This window comes from Heterocephalus glaber, unplaced genomic scaffold, assembly GCF_053883595.1.
Source record: "Heterocephalus glaber isolate CG9 unplaced genomic scaffold, H.glaber_assembly_v1.0 deba00001509, whole genome shotgun sequence".
In the NCBI taxonomy this organism is placed as follows: Eukaryota; Metazoa; Chordata; class Mammalia; order Rodentia; family Bathyergidae; genus Heterocephalus; species Heterocephalus glaber.
The window spans coordinates 23,019,308-23,040,157 of record NW_028258325.1 but is presented as its reverse complement, the minus strand read 5'-3'; the positions used below and the strand labels follow the sequence as shown (position 1 = coordinate 23,040,157).

At 35.5% G+C, this 20,850-nt stretch overlaps 1 long non-coding RNA gene across 1 annotated transcript; it reads left to right on the top strand.

The window, feature by feature from the left end:
- The first annotated feature begins 794 nt into the window (after positions 1–794).
- On the top strand, positions 795–7,537 carry LOC106009593 (uncharacterized). The gene is made up of 3 exons (XR_001183645.3): positions 795–1,013; positions 1,851–1,915; positions 7,316–7,537. It is a non-coding gene; the product is annotated as an uncharacterized LOC106009593 (long non-coding RNA).
- The last annotated feature ends 13,313 nt before the right edge of the window (positions 7,538–20,850 follow it).

Sequence of the window (20,850 nt, the reverse complement as noted above, 5' to 3'; positions counted from 1 at the left end):
CAAGTTTCAAACATGTACCCTCAATACTGGACATGGTGCTGTCGGACTTAGTGTCTGCCCCATTGGATTTCAGGTTTCCTTTGATCTGATTCTTTTCTATTCCTGTATTTGTCCTTTCAGAATGGGAATGTTTACCCTGCACAATTTGTATCACGGATATTTGATATATACAGTGAATGTTATTTTAAAAAATAAAGCTTGTTACAGTAAAAGCCATACTAATAAGAATGATGGGCTAAGTGCTTTCAAAGTGAAGGGGAGTATTTTGAAAAGAATTAATGATGATGTGGCTTTTACTTTAATACATTGTTAAATTTAAATATTCACTGTGTTTTTTGATTACTAATTGTTGAACAAACATTTATGGTACTTTCTGTCAAATGTGTCCTTATTTACCTTATTCACTGCATCTGCCACCTGGACCTTCTGACTCTTCTCCAAAGTCAAAATGACCATGAAAGGTAAACATTCTCAATTAATTCATGCACCAGGACAGCAAGAACACTGCAGATACTCACAAAACAGGAGTTCCAAAACTGTTTCGGAAAGCACAAGAAAGAAGGAGTAAATTTGTTCAAGTGAGGGGAGTAGTTTAAGGGGGATTAATGACAATCTGTTTTACACTATAATCAGTTATGAGGTTAAACAATCACCTTTTTTACCATACCTCATTTTCAAGGATTAAGCAACTAGTTTTTTTTAAATTTTATACAGGTTCACAGTGAAGTGTTTATCTTGTGTTTCAGAGAAAACTTTGACTTTGACCTTTGAGATATGATGGAGCTGTTGGAACTTTGGGGAAGATATGATTGCTTTTTATTCTAAATGGACTGTTGCATCATATTAGGTAGAATTATGACTTATTGTTTATTCAGGATTGAGTATAGTTTAAAGAGAAGGGCTTGGGTGTCAAGATGACAAGGGGTGGATGTGACAGCTAAGCAGAACTGTCAACTTGATTGCCTTGAGCACTGCGTGGGGGCTTAGGAAAGCACCCTCCTGAATATCTCTGGGTGAGTTGTGAAAGCTTGACCTAGGGTATTATGTCTAGTCCAAGGCCCCTGCTACTCAGAAACTCTTTCCCTGATGTATATCTCTAGAGTTCAGTGAATAACAATGCCCCAAAAGAGCAATATATTTTTGGAGAGTAAGAACAATTATCCCTGGTTGATTAATGCAGAAAAGAGTGGGTCTTTTGTCAGCTGAGTGGGAAAACTTATAGACCTTTGCCGATAATATTGTCATTATTTTGGAATCTGTATCTGTGTAGCCCCCAGCCCTCTTTTCCACATTTTCTCTCCCACTCCTAGATTGCTACTTTTATCTGTGTAAAGGATTTGGAAATCATAGAATAGAACTTTTTCCGCTTAAAACAAGAATCATAGCATTTCACCACCCAAATCACACACTTAGCTTTTTACAGCCAGCAGACTGACGTAAAGATTGTCCATAGTTCCTAAGATTTAGCACATATACAAAAATAAAACTTTATAAATTAACAAAATTCATAGCTTTTGATTTCTATTTTAGTCTTCATTTGTCATGAACATAAAGGATACTGGTGAAAAAATACTGATTTTTGCACTGAAGAAATATTAGTATTAATGATTTGCTTTACAGTCTTTTTAATAGATATTAAAATGTGTCTATAAGACAATACAGTGTGCTTTTGTCATTTACTATTACCTTATATCTGGGGGTAATAATATTAAGTGAAAAAGAGGCAAAAAAAAAAAAAAGAAGAAAGAGGCTAAATAGTTGATATTATATGTGCAGATTTCCCATTTCTGGAAGAATCCTTTTCTGAGTTTAATTCATCATAATAAGAGAATATTAAATAATTTCCACAGAAATCACTAATCCACCAATGACAGCTGCTACAATTTGCATGGTGCCCAAGTTTCAGATTTTACTGGTGAGTAATCTGTCATACAATTATTATCATACATAGTTCATAGCCATTTAAGAAGCTGTATTATAAATTGAACCATTCCAGCTTGTAACCTTAAATAAATATATGCATATTAATTCCTGACATGACAATACATCTTATTTTGTATATCAAATAAAAATGATAGCAAATACTATCTCAGAGAAAGGTAATTTTAAACTGGCAAAACATGAGAAACTGACATTAGAAATGGAGATTATTAATTTGTTCTTATAAGGAGTACTTATCTTATTTTGTATTTTATTGTATTATCATGCTACTCAATTCAACCATAACTTAATTATTCATTTCTACAGCAATTTACTTTGTGGTTTCTGATATACCAGTCTGTAGAAATATAAAGATGACACAGCACCAAATTAGAATATAAACAATTATTGTGTCTGTGATAATTGCTACAGTAGCACTTGCTGTACACTGGATTTAGTGCAAATATAAAAGAATAAAAATACAGAAATTGTTATAAACTAATGAAGAAATGACTTAGTGGAGGAAGCATTAATGGAGATATGAAGAATATGGTGGTACCGTGGTGCTGATCTTTAATTGGTTCCAGGAGGTACAATGATTACCAAAAGTGACAATTACAAAACAAATTCTTTTGGTTGGAAAGCTTATCAGGTCCTGATATAATTGACAGCAACAAATTCTACCTTGTGGATTTAGTACCAGATGGTGAATACCATCCTCCATGAACTAAGCAGCTTTGTTGCATCATGCACATGATATTTCTATGCCTCCCACCGATGCACTCAATCTTCTGAAATTGTAATCTAAATTGACCATTTCTTCCTTTAAATTGTGAATGTTGGGTATTGTGTCTCAGTAATTGGAAAGCTAGATAATGCAGTATATTAGTATCTTAGAAATGGGGGCATTGCTGTGAATGTGTATGGCCATGTGGTTTATAGGCCTTTGGAACTGGTTTACCAGAAGACTTTGGAATGGTTTGGAAAAGCAGACTAGAAAAGGCATGGGATACTTTAAAAATGTTTAGTGGATAATTCTGATTAGAATTCAGAATATCAGTATGCTGACAGGAATGTAGAGAGTAAAGGCTAGGCCCAGGTGGCTTCAATTGAAAACAAAGACTCCATTAACATTTATTAAATTCTTTTATTGGTACATTGTAGGTATACAACACAATTACATTTCTCATTGGGAATTGTACCTTTACATAATGCATCTTGGTTCTTATTTTTTCCCCATTCCTAGCCCTAACCTCACGCCCTCCACCCTTCCCTATTTACAAATAATTTATTTCCATTTTTTCCATTTCTCATCATTTTTCTTTCCCTTCTTTCCTTTCCCCTGACCCTCCCACTACCCCTATCCCTTTGGACCTTTTCTTCCTATTCTACATTTTCGATAATTCATTCTAATCATTGGTACATTTTAGGGAGGACTGGAGGGGTTGAAGGGAGAGCTGGGCAAGGGTGAAAAATAAGAACCAAGAGAGGCTAGTAAAGGTGCAAATTTCCAATGATGAATGTCATTATATTCCATTAACATTTAGACTATAGAGTTGTGTGTTACTCTCTGGAAAAAAAAATTGTATGCATTTTGCCTGTGTTGTGAGACTTTAAAGAGACTGAGTTTAAGCGTGGACTATTTAGTCAGGTGCAGGGAGTTTTAAGACATACCAAATTTCAGGATGTAGTATGGGCATTGCTGGGTGCTCTTTGCTAGATTTGCAGTGAGAATTGATAACAAAAGGTAGAAAACAGGTGTGGCTGCTAGATAAATTAATGTCTTTAAAACAATTAGTAGTTTCTACATGGCCAAGAAGAAAGATGCTTTGAGACTCCATCCATTGTAGGCTCAAGGGTGCAAAAGTACAAACCTTTTATTTAAGAAGAGAATCCCTGGGCCCCTGTCAGAGAAAGATCTTTCATATAGAATTTGTTCCCCAGCATTCATTTCTCTATGCTGAGTTATCCGAGAATTCAGAGCCCACTGCATCCACGTTCCAAAGTGGCCTGGCTACTCTTTGAACTCACAGCAGATCTTGCCATAGTCTGTCATTGTGATTTTACTTCACTGGCATGCAGAATACAAGGGTTTCAGGGTCAGGGGGGCTCCTCCTAGTCAAGGATCTCGTGAGAAGGCAGTGCATGACACTGTGGGAATCAGGCCATAGGCTCAGTAGAGACCCTAGGATTTTGGAGATGCCAGGCACATGGAATGTCTTTTTTGCCAAGTCAACCTGCAGTCTATGAGTGGAGCCAGCCCCAGAGAAAAACTTGTGGGCTGCAATAAACAAAGCCATAGGGGTGGGAGTCCTCAAGCCTTCTAGAACCAGCATCTTACTATCATATGACATGGACATCAGATATGGAATTACAGCTCTGCTGGGTTTCAGTGTTGATTTCATCCAATTCTTTACTACACTGCCATTGTTCCCTTTTGGAATGGAAATATTTATGCACACTGTATCTTGGGGTTATGAAATTTGGTTTTGATTTTTAAAGAGATTCACAGATAATAGTTTGCCCTGTATCTGAGAACCTGGCCTTGGACTTTTGAAAAATTTCTGGAACTGCTGAGACTTGGATGAAAGTATTATTGTATTTCTGGTTTTGTAGTGGGTAGTTGTATTAGTAAGGTAGAATTGTGATCTTGCTATTGTCTTTATTTGGAGATTAAGCAGTTTTCCTTCCCCACACGCTTTCAGCATGATATTTCTGGCTTGGTGACATTTCACTGTGTATTAAATCTCCTTAAACCATAACCTAAATTAAATTTTCCTCTTTAAAGCTGTGGGGTTTAGTTATCATGTCTCAGCAAAGAGAAAGCTAACTAATGTAGTATATACATTTTATGTTCACATACAGTTCTGCAAAAACATAAAAAGAACATCAAAACTATCAATAAGGCCATAATTATAATGTGAACATGTTATCATATGGTCACTTATGAATAGTACTTAAATTGAGTTTCACTTTTGCTCATAGCATTTGTCTGGTTTTCTTGATTCAAGATATGTTTGACTCAGCTGTTCTGGTGTTGAAATCCAAGTCCATAATCCTGGGGTTTTTGAGATAAATAACTTGAAATCTATTAGCTTTTAAAAAGTGCTTGGTTATCCACATATCAGATATTGTATTTATTCCAGTTGGAAGATCTTTCCTAACAACTTTTTCCAAGTCAACATAAGTATCAGAAATTAATAAGTTTTCTTAAAAGGATAAAAGCAATTTTCCATTTTTCCTCTAAAGATTTCTTTGTCATAACCATTTGAGTTACTTGATTAAAAAAAAATATATATATATACATACACACACACACACACACACACTCTCTCTCTCTCTCTCTCTCTCTCTCTCTCTCTCTCTCTCTCGGGAATTCCCTCAAAATTGCCTCTCCATGCCTCTCTTTTACTATTTTCAGGTATTGTCACATAATTCCTGTTATGTGGTATAGGAAGACAACTGATGATACAAAAAATAATTTTAAAATTAACACGTGTAAAGAACACATAATAAATCAAGGTGTGACAAAATAATATTATTGGCAATATTTTTAACAGTGATGTAAAATAAGTGTAGAATGACCCATGTGCTTTGTGATGGTTAACCTTAATTATGTCAATTTGACTGGCTTGGGATCCACTTCACTGGGTGTATTAATAAGGCTCACACTTTAGTGTGTCTGGGTGGGCGGTAGAGCCCCTGCATCTGGTTCCTAGCCTTTTTCTCTCTGGTGCTGTTCCTGCTTTCCTTCTTGGCTTCCATGCACTAAGCATCTTTGCCCCACCATGACTTCCAACCATGAGGTTTATGCCTTGGAGCCAGCTGAGTGTGACTGAATCTCCTGAAACCATTAACCAAATTAAGCCTTTTATCCTTTAAGTTGTAGGGGTCACTCATTGTTTTCAAGCAACAAGAAAGTGGCTCATACATGCATATTTTATTAGAACTAATATAAAGAGAACACCTCATTTTATAATTTTTTGAAGATGGAAAGGAAATGAAAACAGATATCAAGAATATCATTAAGAGGAAAATATAATATATTTCACAAATAGCTAGCTGCATTACTTTCCCATCACTGGGACAAAACACCAGCTACCCACACTTTCAAGGAGGACAGATTTATTTGGTCAGAGTACACAAGTTGAGTGAGTGGTACGCTGGCTGCAAAACAACATAGTGGAAGGGCATGGCAGAAGAATGGTGCTCAACCCATGGCAGTCAGGAAGCATAGAAAAAAGAAAAGTCCTTTGGCAAGAATGTACTCTTCCAGGTCGCTTCAGTAACCCTTCTCTTCAGAGCAAGCCCTACCTCCCAACAACACATTCAATTACAAACTCATCGAAAGGTTAGTCTACTGATGAGTAGTCAGTCCATGATATAGTCATCTTCAGAAACCCCCACCTCTGAATACATGTGTCTTTTGGGAGATATTTTACACCTAAACTACAAAGATAGATAGATAAATTAGCTTTTCAATTTCAATTTTTTCTGAAGTGTCTATAGAAAACTTGTGTATTCATTGTGGTCATTAGGAAATAGTGTGATAGAAAAAAGACTTAAACGAAAGTGATAAAAACAGACATGACATTAACTCATGAAGAATATTCAGTCAACCACATGTATTGAAATTAGAGAAAGTGTTTCAAGAGAATCAAAAAGCCCTCCAAAACTATATGTAATTATAATTTCCTTTATGATGAAGGAAAAAAGAGAATGTACCCATAAGTAATAATATGAGAGATCTTGAAAGATGAGGGAATAATACAGCAAGTACAGCTTTTACAAACTTATGGAGTTGTATGTAAGAGGAAAATACGAAAACATAATCAAGCCACAAGTCTCACCAAAACGTAGGAAATATAGAACTTGAGGATAATGAAAAAGTTATTTTTACCTTTATTCAAACAATAATTTGGCAAAATGAAGAAGTAAATGTACTTAGTAGAAGAATGTTCCACATTAATGATTGGTAAAACCAAGGTAGAACAAATATTCAATAGTAGTTTGTTTATGTATTGTTTCATAAATAGAAAAGCAGACTATTTTAAAAAACAAATCACGAAGGTAAAATAATTAAAAGAACATCAATATTTATCAGAGACTTAATTCCATGTCCTAAGTGGATTATATTCTACAGAACTGAGAAGAGGAGGAAATGTACAGTGTTATATAATTATATACACTGTTTCCTTAGGTTGCTATGTAAATCTCTCACAATGTTTCACAGGCAAAAAGAAAAATTCCAACCTAACTCTAGAATAGACAATGATCAATTAAATTTATCAAGATCATCCTTGTAAATGACTGAGCCATAATTCATTCTCTCTCTCCTCTCTCTCTCCCTCCCTCTCCCCCCCACCAAAACCTAACTTGTCATCTCCTTGCCCAGGACCTGCCAACTGCTTATTTATGCTCAACACTGAGGTATTTTGCTAAGATCATTGCTTCCAGCTGATGTAATTACACTGTGTTTATATTCAAGAAAGTCATCTTACCTAAGAGATAATCAGAAACATCTGCTGTATTTGGAAAGAATATGTGTGTTTTGTAAATAGAGTACATAAAAAACATAATATTTTAATTGAAATTTCAATTTGTTTCTGGAGTCTTATTAAAAACACTAAATTTCCTGTTAAACAATAGCGATGACCTGAAAATAACTATTGAATTACTGGTTATTTCTGTGGAAGTATTTTCACTAGTAGTTTTCAGATTTTACATACGTCTTAAGTGCAGCAAATAAAACATTGGTTTTATGTTTCCTTTGGGTCCAGATTTCTTCCTGCTTCTGTTTGTCTTTCTTACATATGTTTTTAATTTTCTTTTATGTGGTTATCTACTATTATTAGTTTGTAATGTTTAAACAGTTAATACTATCTCAAAATAATTTTTTTTCAAAAAATCAACAAGTGAAGCATTGTTTAAAATTGTTACTTTCCTCTTATGGCTTAGATGAATTGGCTGTGATTTTGCACTATTTGATATCTATCTATCTATCTATCTATCGATCTATTTATCTAGATAACTCCTAACATGAAATTCAATCAATTTTACAAGTCAAATGGTTACACAGAATTTTCTCTTAATTCGGGGCTTTGTGTCATTCTGTTTTATGATTTCTGACTTTGCATTTATTTTTTCTTTTCAAAAGCAGTTGGTGTTTGCAGATGATAGAGGGCATGTTAGATTTCTATCGTAGCTTTGACATACTAACTCAAACTTGCTAGCTTAAAACATCACATGTGCTAAATCTCACAGAACTAGGGGTTAGAAGTTTGAAATAGGCTGCACTGCTCTAAAATCAGTGTCACAAGGGTTGCATTCTTTCCTGAGGACTCTAGGGGCTAATCTCTTTGTTTGCCTTTTATGTATTCTAAAGATACTGTACATTGCTGGGTTGGTGCTCCTCGTTCATCAAAGCCCACGTGGTAAGTTAGTTTTTCTCATATCACATCACTGGCACAAATGATTCTGCCTCCTCCTTCCACTTTAGAACCCAGCAGTCACATTGAAGAAACAGTGACTCTCTAGAAAATCTCCCCATTTAAAGAGGGATTCATTACCAACCTCAGTTTTATCACCAATCTTATTTCCCTTCTCCAGTAAAGGGATGGTGCGCACAAGTTCTGGAGATTGATACGGAAATCTTTGTGATGTCATTTTTCTGTATATGACAGAAAAGTAAAATTGATTTGACCTACTCTAAAATGCATATGTAAAATTTGTGTTCAAGTTATTTTAATATAATTTGAACTAAGTAAGATGGAAGAACTGGAGGTAATTAGTTTACAGAAAAATAAATAACTCAGTGAACTTTCTCCAAACAAAGCAACACTTTAGCCACAGAAATTTTTTTAAAAAGAAAAAAACACTCGAAGTCTCTATAATATGCCCTTCAGACCTAATGTGTAGAGGGAAAGGCATTCAAGAAATGTACTGTCTGAGCCAAGACTCTGTTATCCTATCCTCCACTCCATGGTATGGAAGCCCTATCATGGGCAAGTGCAGTCAAAAGAATCATTCTTCTTCTCTCCTTACCTCCTCATTTGAAACTTTCTTCCTAAGGAGGAGGAACTTCTATCCTGGACGGGCCAGACTGTGAATACTGGAGTTAAAATTTTCCTTGGCAAGTTCACTTGTAGGGTGAAGTTTCAGGCCAGAAATCATAAACAAAAAAGTCATCCTCTTTTTCTCACTGCCAAGTGTAGTGTTTGCTTGTCACACTGGGAGATGATATCCAGCCTTCAGTTACAGTATAGTGTGGCAGAGTTTCTTCCTAAAGGAAGGGCAAGCCCTAAGTGCTTTACAGGTGTGTTTGAGAACATTGACTTTGTTTGGAACATAATGTAGAGAAATCTATGCCTAAGGATTTTGTTGAAAACAATCTAGATATTTGTATAGATTAATAAAGAGAAGCCAATAGCATTGATACAAAGCAACAAAAGAGCCAGAAGTTTAACAGTGAGAATCACAGGAAGAGAGCCATTCTGGCACCAAAGGCAAATCTGGATGTCAGAATTCTGTGTACACAGTCTAGCAGGACTGGGGAGCAATCAGAGGAGGACAAAGAGCTGCGCTGAAAGTGTTCTGCCAGCCACACTCAGACAGGTTACAGGTTTGTAGCTGCACTAGCAAAAAGGTCTTAGACACTACCTCCGACCGAATGTGGAGGGCGGAGACAGATGGAAAATCCCCGCAGTCCCAGGCCTGATGCTCCCAAAGCAGAAGATTGTGGAGGAATCAGATAGAGATGGAAAGCATACAAACAAAGTTGTACTTCTATTCAGCAAGCATGCAAGAGTACAGCTTCCATCTCTCAGAGAGACCGGCAGGGGTGTCCGAAATGGAGCCACCGTTGAAGGGGGGCTCAAGACCTTGGTTTTATAGTAGTTGGGGCCTATCTTGGGTCTGGGCTGAGGGCACCCCTATTTGATTGATTAATGATTAACTTGGCTCCTTACTAGGGACAACAGGGAAGGGTCTTTTCAAGGGCCTTTTACATCTTAGGGCCAAGGTTTTTTTCCTTTTGATCTTAGCAAACCAAGCTTTGCAGGGTACAGCATGAAGAGGAGGTGCAACCTCACACTGTCAGCTTTTCATGGGGGCTAAAGACTGTTCTGCCAGCTATCTGAACTCCTTCAGCCAGGTGGGGAGGGTGTCCCTCATCTCTCCCTGCCTACAGGTCTCTATCATTGCACAAACACTGATTAAACTATATGCCATTTTAACCTAGCAGTCACTCCTCCTGGAAAACCAGGAAGATTTCAGGAAGATTTATGGCAGTCTGGAAGACTGTGAATGCCAAAAGCTGTGTCTCAGTAAATAAACAGAGAAATAATCTAAGCTCCTACTACCTAATTGAATGCAGATCAAAGGTGTAAATTTGTAAGCTGTATAGGCAACCTCTGAGCCAAACTTCCACAAACACAACCATAGACATACACACACACACACACACACACACACACACACGCATGCACGTGCGTGTGATGGGGGGGCGTATAACCTATTTAGTAGGTTTAATCTGCTCTTTGATGAAGAACTGGGTTATGGTGATTCAGGGGCTAAAAACTATCTGGGCAGTGGTAATATAGTCTGCATGCTACAGAAGAATTATGGTTCAAAGAATTAGTTTAGCCAAATCATAAAAAATAAGCAAATAACCAAGTAAGCATCAACAGAAGCCCTCCGAGTATTAATATACAGAATCTGTTCTATATATAATCTAAAATGTCCAATTTTAATCAAAAGTGTTAAAATAAGTAAATTTCATTCAAAAATAGGAATAAAACTAGGCAACAGAAACTGATTTTCAAAGGACCTACATGGTACAGTCAACATGCAGACTTCAAAGCAATTACATGTAGATGTTTATTTACATACAAACATATAAATGTATATAATTTTCCAAAGAAATAAACTAGTGTTTGTCAATATGGAATGATGACATTACCTCAATAATTAGATAATGTAAGTAAAAAAATATAAACTATACAAAACCCAAATTCTTAAGCTGAAATTTCAATAACTGAATTGAAAAATTCACTGGAGATCTACAGTAGATTTGACATAACAGGAAATAATCAGAAATCATTAAGATAAAGCATAAAATACTATGTATTCTAAGAAACAGTTAAAACAATTAAATGAAGAAAATTGGAGAGTCTAAGAGAAATTTTGGTCACTATTAAACACAAAAGCATATTTATAGTGAAAGTACACAAGGGAGAGTAGAGAGATATAAATAAAGAAAAAATGTTTAATGAATAGTGGCTTAACATTCCCCAAATTAGAGAAAAATATAATCTACACAGGAAAGTATCTCTGAAAACTTCAAGTAGGAAAAACTAAAAGATCCAAACCCAGATACACCACAGTTGAAATCTTGATCGTGGCAAGACAAAAAAATGACATTAGTTAAAAGGAAACATGATAAACAACAGACCTCTTATCAGAAGCAATGAAGAAGGAACAGCAGTGAAAAGATTTTTAAAGTGATACAAACAAAACATTGCTAGTCAAAAAATTTACATTTAATTGAACTGTCTTTTACAGATTAAACTAAATTAAAATTGTTCTAAGATAAGTTTCAAAAATTTGAGAAAAATTACTGCAAAGCAATCTGCCTTACCAGAAATACTAAGTGAACTTATTCAGGGTAAAAGCAAATGACCCTAGATTATGATGTCATATGAAAAAAGGATGCCAGATTTCCACAGTGGTTGCACCAGTCTACACTCCCACCAACAGTGGAGCAGGGTCCTTTTTCCTCACAGCCCTGACAGCGTTGGTTATTGGGTAATTTCATGATAGCAGCCATTCTTTCTGGGGTGCGGTGGAATCTCAGCATTGTTTTCACTTGCATCTCTCAAATGACCAGTGATGCTGGACATTTTTTCATGTTTATTTGCTATTTCTACTTCTTTGTCTGAGAAATGCCTGTTCATTCCAGATGGCCCATTTTCGATTGGGTCTTTAAATTTGGGAGGTCTGATTTTTAAAAAAATTCTTTTTATATTCTAGATAGTAGACCTTTGTTTGAGGAACAGCTGGTTAAATTTTTTTCCCACATTGTAGGTTGTCTCTTCACACTGGTGGTGGTTTCTCCTGCTGTGCAAAAGCTTTTTAATAAGAAGAGATCGAACTTGTTGGTCATTTGTGCTAGTTCACATGCAACTGAGGTTTTGTTCACAAAGTCTTTTCCTACACCAGTGTCTTCAAGAGTTCTACCTAACCTCTCTTGAATATTTTCTTTGATGTGAGAAACTGAAAGTGTAAATAAGGATCAAAAGACGTAATAGATATTGTAAAATAGGAGGAAAAGGTCTAAAGGGGAAGGGGAAGTGGGAGGGACTGGGCAAAGGAAAGAAAAGAATGGAATTAATGTGAGAAAATTAAAAACTGGAAACAAAGTCTGTAAATAGGGAGGGGTGGGAGAGTTGAAGGGAGGGTAGGGAGTTGGAAACAAAGATAGATTATGTAAAGTTACAAATTTCCAATGATGAATATCATTATATTGCATACCTAAAATGTACCAATAAAATTAATTTAAAATTTTAAAAAAAGAGAAAAGAATGCCAGAGAAGAAACCTGCATGAGTAAACCTCAAGCAAAAGTATGATCATCTGTTTCTTCTTATTCTGCTCTTAGCTCATTTAGAAGGCAGATTCATAAAGTTATATATACATATACATTCAGAAAACATTCATTTTGTGCATATATGTTAGACCAATATCTTTCAAAAGTAAAATATATTTAACCATAATATTACAAAAGAGGTGAGTGGGAACAAAATTGTACTGAAGTGAGAAAATAACACCAGATGGTTACTGAAATCACATAAAGAAAGTAACAGAATCAGAAAGGGTAATTGAAAAGAACCAAAAATATTAATCAGCAAACAATGTTAAGATATGCTTGTTCTTCTTTTCCTTGGCTCTTGAAAACACATTGTTTGAACAAATTAATAAATACTACAACCTTTTGCTGAAATTATAGCATATGTATATATTACATATATAATGGTAATAGCCTTCAAAATATATGGAGCATGTGAAGCAATAGTTCAGAACATTTCTTTATTTCATTCACTGAAGGCATGACCAGAGAGCTTTACTGGTGATTTTCAATAGATATTTAGAGAAGAACTCATATATTCACAAATTCTCCTCAAAAAGAGAAAAGATAAAACTTGTCAGACTAATGTAACACTAGTCATTAATAACACTAGGTAGGGCTGGGGATTTAGCTCAGTGGTTCTGCCGCCTGCCTTGCAAATGCAAGGATCTGAGTTTGATCGCCGGTACCAAAAAAAAAATAAAATAAAATAACACTAGTTATTTTGTCTAATAGACAAAAACATAAGAAAGAAAAACTATAGATCACTGTCTGCAAACAATACAGACACAAAAAATTCCTCAGGAATGTGTGTTTACATACTATTTCTGCATTGATCAAATGATTTCTTAGCAGATGTAAGAAAACTAAGCATGGCAACAGGTAGAAGCGATTATGTTCTATTAAGAACTTGCATTTACCCCTAAAATATGGGGTTCGTTTAACATACGAAAATCAAGTTATGTAACATAAACTGTAAATAGAATAAGAACAAAATCACATGACCACTTCCACAAATACAGAAATATTTTGTAAAATTTAATAACCTTTTTGGCAAATATATTTGGAAACTAAGACCAAAATGATATTTTCACAAGTGAAAAAAAGACATCTATGAAATATCTGTAGGTAACAGCAAACATAATGGTGGAAAACTGAATATTTTCCATTCAAGTCTGTAAAAAGTAATACTTCTAATTATTCTATAATATTTAATATTGTATAACAGGTTGTAGTTTGGCTGATTAGACAAGATAAAATATTCTTAACAACACAATACTTTTACTAGAAGCAAGAAATAAAAATATCAGTTTTTGTAACTGGCATAATTTTATCTGTAGCATCTAATGGAAGTAATGTTAAATCTAATATGCAAATCAGCATTATGGAACATAAGTTCAATACATCAAATTCAACTGTATTTCCATATCTTGGCAATGAAGGTCCAAAAAGGAAAGTAAAATAATTCAATTTAGAATAGCATCAAAAGGAAAATATTTATTATTTTATAAAATAAGGTGCATATTTAAATGTTTAAAAACTGATAGAAATTATATAAGATCTAATTCAACTAGAAGACATCAAATCATAATGGTTTTGAAGACAATATTCTGGAGAATAGGATTTAGCAAATGGAAAGAATTAACATGTTTTGTTCTGAAATCTCTGATGACCTTTTGCAGAAATTCATAACCTGATGTTGAAATGCTTATGAAAATACAAACAGCTGGGCCGGGGATTTTAGCTCAGTGGTTCCGCCACCTGCCTTGCAAGTGCAAGGGCCCAAGTTTGATCCCTGGTACCAAAAAGAAAAAAAAGAAGGAAACTGAAAATACAAACAGCATAACCCCAGTTGGAGCACCCAAATATAACAAATTAGAAACTAATCATAATCTTCCAGTAATCAATAAAGTTTGGTCAGCCATGAGCCTAGAGAGCCACTATAGTAAAATTCAATAGAATTTAGAATTCAGAAATAAATTATTACATTAATATTCAGTTCAGTTCAACAAGGATACCAAGACAAATTATTGGAAAAAAATAGTCTTTACAAAAAATGATGCCACCTATACTAGATGTCCATATGCAAAATAATGAAATTTTCCCCTCCTACACAGCAAAATAATTCATTTCAAAATGAATCATAGCCCAAAGTGTAATGACTAAAAATATAATAATGTTAAAAGACAGTGTTGGAGCAAGTTGTCAAAATGTTCTGTTTGTAATGGTTTCATAGTTGAGACACAGAAGCATAAATAAGAAGAGAAAAAATAAATTGAATTTCATCAAAATTAAAGCATATTTTATGCTACAAACAAAAAAAGTGAAAAGGCAATCCACAGAATGGGATCATATTTGTAAATCATATTTCTGTTACAGCATCCAGAATATATGAAAAATATTTTAAAAGTCTACAATAAAAAGGTAATTCAATTTAAAAATGGGCAAAAGAGTTAAATACCCAATTTGATAGAGGAGATATACAAATGTTTAATATGTACATGGAATGATGCTCTACAACATTAGCCATTGAGGAAATTTAAATCAAAACCACAATTACATACTTCGTCACAGCAACTACAATACCTCTAATTAAGATCAACAATTTTTTTCAGTTCTTTATATAGTCTAGATAGTAGTCCTTTGTCTGAGGTACAGGTGCTAAAAATTTTTTCCCAGATTGTAGGTTTTCTCTTAGCTCTGTTGGTGGTTTCTCTTGAAGTCCAGAAGCTTTTTAATAAGATGAGATCCCAGTTATTGATTCTTTGTGCTAGTTCCTGTGCTACTGAGGTTTTGTTCGTAAAGTCTTTTCCTATGCCAGTGTCTTCAAGAGTTCTACCTAACTTATCTTCCAGCAAGTTTAGTGTTTCTGTCTTAATATTTATATTTTTAATCCACTTCAATTTTAGTTTAGTGCGTGGTGATAAGTATGGTCGAGTTTTAATCTTTGGCAGGTTGAAATCCAGATAAATATAAATGTATTATATACCTAAAATGTACCAATAAAATAATTTAAGGGAAAAAAAAGAAAAAAAATAATGTGTATTGTGAAGGAGGTGGAAAAGTGGGGTATGTATATTAATTTGCTTCCTGTTTCTTTGACAAAATATCCACACCTACATCTTAGAAGATGAGAATTTTAATTTGGCTCATGGTTTCAGGAGATTCAGTCCATGATCAGTTGACTTTGTATCTTATAGAAAGAACATGGAAAAAATAGCATAGTCGAACAAAGAATCTAACTTCATGGCAGCCAGGAAGCATAGCAGATAAACAGAGAACCAGACAAAAAGAGGCCATGGACCTTTTATAGTACCCAAAGTCATGTCTCTGTTATACACCAGGAAATACATTTTATAAATCCCTTCAGTATTTTTTTTTTTCTGGTACTGGGGATGGACCTCAGGACCTTGCACTTGCAAGGCAGGCACAGCACCACTGAGTTAAATCCCCACCCCACTCCCTCCCCCTTGGTATTTCTTAATTCTGTCATATTGGCATTTCATGATCAGCAATCACAAACACCATCTTTGTCAACTTGACACCCAGACATGTCTCCTTAAAGCATACTTCATTTACAAATAAAGACAATAGCGAGATTTTAATTCCGTCTAAGATGATACAACTGTCCTGCACATAGTTGGATTCCAACTAATTCCCTTCCCAAAGTCTCAACATTTCCAGTCTTCTTCAAAAGTCCAAGTTTCTTTTGAAACTCCAGGCAAATTCTTAGTTGTAAATCTTTGTAAAAATAAAAAAAATAAGTTACAAAATCCTAAAGTATAATGGATGGTACTGTGTAAATATTCCCATTCTAAAAGGGAAGAATAAGACGGCAGATTCAAAAAGGACCCAAACAAGATCAAAACCCAGAAGGTAAAACTGGGTCCTGTAGCTCCATGTCTCATATCAAAGGAACAGGGTGATGAACTTTCAGCTCCAGAGGACTTAGGCAGTCCCACCCCTATGGCCTTGCTATTTGTAGCACATATGACATCTCTCTTGGCCTGGCTTCACTCAGAGTCTACAGCTTTGCTCTGCAGACATTCTATGTTTCTGGCCTTTCTAACTTCCATTACATCATTGACTTAATTCCCACAGTTTTTATCTACTGCTATCATAGAGGCTCCTTGTCTGGCCTCCAAAGAAAGAAGCCTCACCTCCCAAATCTTGCCTTTACTTGCTAATAAAATCAGCATCACTTCAATGATGTCAAGGTCTGCAACCAGTGTGGGCACTGGCCAGGCTCCCTTGGACTAAGGCTGCAGCAGACTGTAGTTGTTTACGTGAGCATTGGGAAGCAAAGTAGGGCACCAGTGCTAGAAAGGCAGTGTCCAGGGACCATGCATATTATTGAAGGTTAGACTTTCATAACCCGTCCAGACACACCCAGATGTGTGCTTTACTAATCCCCTGGGCATTTCTTAATTCAGTCAAGTTGATATATCATAATTAACAGTCATGCATTAATGGTAAGCATACAAAATCTATTAACATTTTAGAAGGAGCTTATCATTTGAGAATATAAATACTGTATGAGTCAGTGATTTCTATTATATAACCAAGAGAAATAAAATACATATTATATGTATTAAAGCAAATGTAGATGGATGTCATATAGAAATATTAAACATAGCCAAATACTTGAACCACTCAAATGACTCTCAATGTATTAGTACATAAGTGAAATGTGCTACATCTATATAATGGTATGTTAATCACCATTAAAAATTGAATGATATACTGGTAACTATTATGAAATAAATAATTCTTGAAAATACTATGCTAAATAAAAGATTCTGTTATGGTTTTTATCTAAATTTCTCCCCAAAGCCTTATACATGAATAGGTGGGAATTTTTAGGGGTGGCTGAATTTACAGTGTGATACCGGAATTAAAGGTGTGTCTTAACTAAATTTGTTTAGCATAGATCTCAGCGTGAATAATGGAAGCCCCTCCCTGGGTGTAAATGGCACCATCCCCAAGGATTGTAGCCTGGATGAAATAAAAAAGAAAGATAAGCTTGTATCTTGCTGCTAATCATACTTGTTACACTCTGCCTGCCACACTGTGAACAGTTTGTCCACTGCCATGCCCCTCTACCATGCCACCCTTCCTTGAGAAGAACAGATTATGGACTGAAGCCTCCAAAAACCATTAGCTAGAATAAAACTTTCCTTCCTTAACTTTGGGTGTGAGTTATTTTGTCTCATAAAGGAGAAAAATAGCTAAGACAGATTTTTGTTCCAGGAGTGATGTCCTTATTGTGACTGTATTTAATCCTGCTTCATAAGACTTTGGAACTGGTTTGCAGGAAGAGTTTGAAAATGTTTGGAGATGCTGTTTGAAGAAGTAGCCCTGAGATATAAGCTGCACTTGATGGTGATTCACATCAGAGCTCAGAACACCAAAATGTTGAGTGCAATACAGCTGGAAAAGATGAGGCCCAAGGGTTTTCAGTTGGGGAAAAGACCTCCATTTGCAGTTTAACTCCAGATCGTGGTGATTATGCTCTGGTTAAAAGTTTGTCTGAATTTTTCTCCTGGGCAGAGACTTTGCCTGAGACTGAGATGAAGGGTAGTGGGCTAATTAATTTGGCAGAAGAAATTTCAAGGTAGTCTAATGTTAAGGTGGTGCCATGGCTACTGTTGAGGATTTTAGACAGATTTATGTTGAAAATCAGGGCAAAGACCTCAGAAGAATGATTTAAAATATTTTGAGTTTGGGCAGAAAGGAAGTTCTAGTAAAGTTATAGACTTCAAAGATGGAGCCAAAGAGAACTTGGCTGCTGAGAAGGTCCAGGACAATAGAAAAGATGGTCTGAGCACACTACAAGAACCAATAGGACTCCAGCCTTTGCAGCCTCAAAATTTCAAAGGTAGAAGACTTTGCTTTGAGAAGAGAATGCAAGAGCACCATGTTCCAGAATGGTGGTTGGGTAGGGAATTTGTTCTTTGAGATTGTGTTACTTATGCTCAGCAATCCAGTAATTTGACCCCTATGGCCAAGAAAAAGAAAGATTGCCTAGCGCTCCAGCTGGGAAAAGACCTTGGCATCATCCACAGGGTGCTAGTTTTCATTGCCTGCAGAATACAAGAGTTGTGATGTCAGGAAGATTGCCACCCACATTTCAGTAGAAGGCCTCGGAGGCCTGTCAGTGTGCCCCTGAAAGTGAAGTGTGTAGAGCTGTTAGTATGAATCTGAAGGTACTGTGGAGACCCCAAAATGTTGGAGAAACCAGAAACGTGGATTGTCTGAGGGAAAGTTACAAATAGTGAGCAAAGCCAGTACAAGAGAGAATCTATGAGGGTTACAAACTTAGGGAGTGCCATAGGAGTGGAGCCATCTAGGCCCTTCGAAGTTCACATCTTGCCACAGATTGAGCCAGATGCTGGACGTGGAACTTGATGTTTGCTCCTGCCTTTCGTTCCATTCATTCCCATTCCCCTATCTGTACCTTTTGGAATAGAAATGGTCATCTTGTTCCATTGTATGCTGCAACTGTTTAATATCCTTTTTATTTGTACAGTGGCTTACAGCTAAAAGTTTGCCTTAAATCTCAGAGGAGATTTTGAATTTAGACTTTTAAGCAATGCTGAAACTGCTAGGGCTTTGGTAATTCTTGGAAATGAACTAAATACCTTTTGTATGAAGGGATCTGTGAGTCTTGGTGGGGGGGACAGGGGTGAAATGTTACAGTTTATCCCCCCAAAAGCCTAATGCAGTAATAGTTGGGTTTTGTGATGCTGGGATTCAGTGTTTGATAACTAAAATTTTTTTTTAGTATAGATCTGGTGTGGGTGGCACCACCCAAAAGGATTGCAATCTGGATGGATAAAAAGGAAAGGGAGGTCTCTTGCATGCTGCTTGCTGCTTTCTGCCTGCTATGCTGTGAACTGTTTCTCCTCTCTCATGCCACCCTTACTTGGGGCCAGCTGACTGTGGACTGTGGACTGAAAGCTTTACAAATTGGGAACTGAAATAAACCTTTCCTCCTTTAACTCTGAGTGTCAAGTATTTTGTCTCAGCAACAAGAAATGTATCTAAGACACAATCCATTCACATAATATGACAAAGTATATGATTCCATTTAAAATTTCTAGAGAAGCCAAATTATAGTGACAGTTTAATAATTTCTTAGGTCAGGGATAAGAATGGGGAAGAGGAAAGTGGAGATTGACTCCTAATGTGCTCAAAATTTCTTCAGGGTTATTTAATATAACTGACAATTTTATTCAGGTGATGGTTGAAAGAGCTTGTGAATAAACTAAAACTATTTAATTATATGCTTTAAATTGTGCATTATTGTATGATGTATAAATTATATCCTCTGTTTCCTTCCATATAGGGTATAACTCTTACATTTTTAATTTTTGTCACTTAATCTCCATGCTGTCAAAAATGTATAACTTTTGATACAATTAATAAATTTAGTTTCTGACACTGTTTTCCTGTTTTACATTCTGTTATATATTTCCAAAGAATCAAAATTCTATTTTAATTTTGGTTCAGAGGCCCAAAATGTATGATTTTTTAAATAAAATGTAAGAAATTTTAGTCCAGGATAAAGGTGATTCCACATTTTCAGCTACTTATAAGCAGTGTGAATACATATGCGCCAGACCCTAAGGGACTGTGATGAGTAGTGTTCATCACAATGTGTATTTGCTTCCACATTAACTGTTGGATAACCCAGTGTTTTACTTCAACCAATAGATTGTAGTAATGGGTCATTGTTGATGCACATTTTGCCTCTAAACTTTTGTGAGCATTGACATCTTCCATTTTTGTGCTTATGGGATTCCCAAGTTCCTATATAAATAGGAAACAAAACGGAGAGGCCTTAATGTTACATAGAAAAGAAGAGGAACCCAATTTCTGTTTCCCAGGGGCCCAAACTGAACCTTAGATGACTCCATTATAAAATGTCATTTTAGTAAAACTGCATAAGAGACCCAAGTAATACCCTTCTGAAGTAGCTCAACTACAAAATTTTGAGGTGGATAGTGAGGTAGCCATAAGTAATGGATTCAAAGCCAAAAATCACAATTGCCTTCTCAGGATCCTAATAACTACACCAAATATAATTCTATCATTTAAGCAATATTTTTCAGAGTAATAATAAATGAATTCTGGACAGATTCATATTAAGTAAATAGCTAATCAGTTTTCTTTTCCTTGTAAGTGTATATTTTGAATTTTTTTTTTACAGTAGAGTCCAAAAAGCAGGTATAACTGATACATTTTCTGGATTGAAAGGTAGATGTTTTACGTTTAAAATTTTGACATGTCTATCTCTGTTGCCTC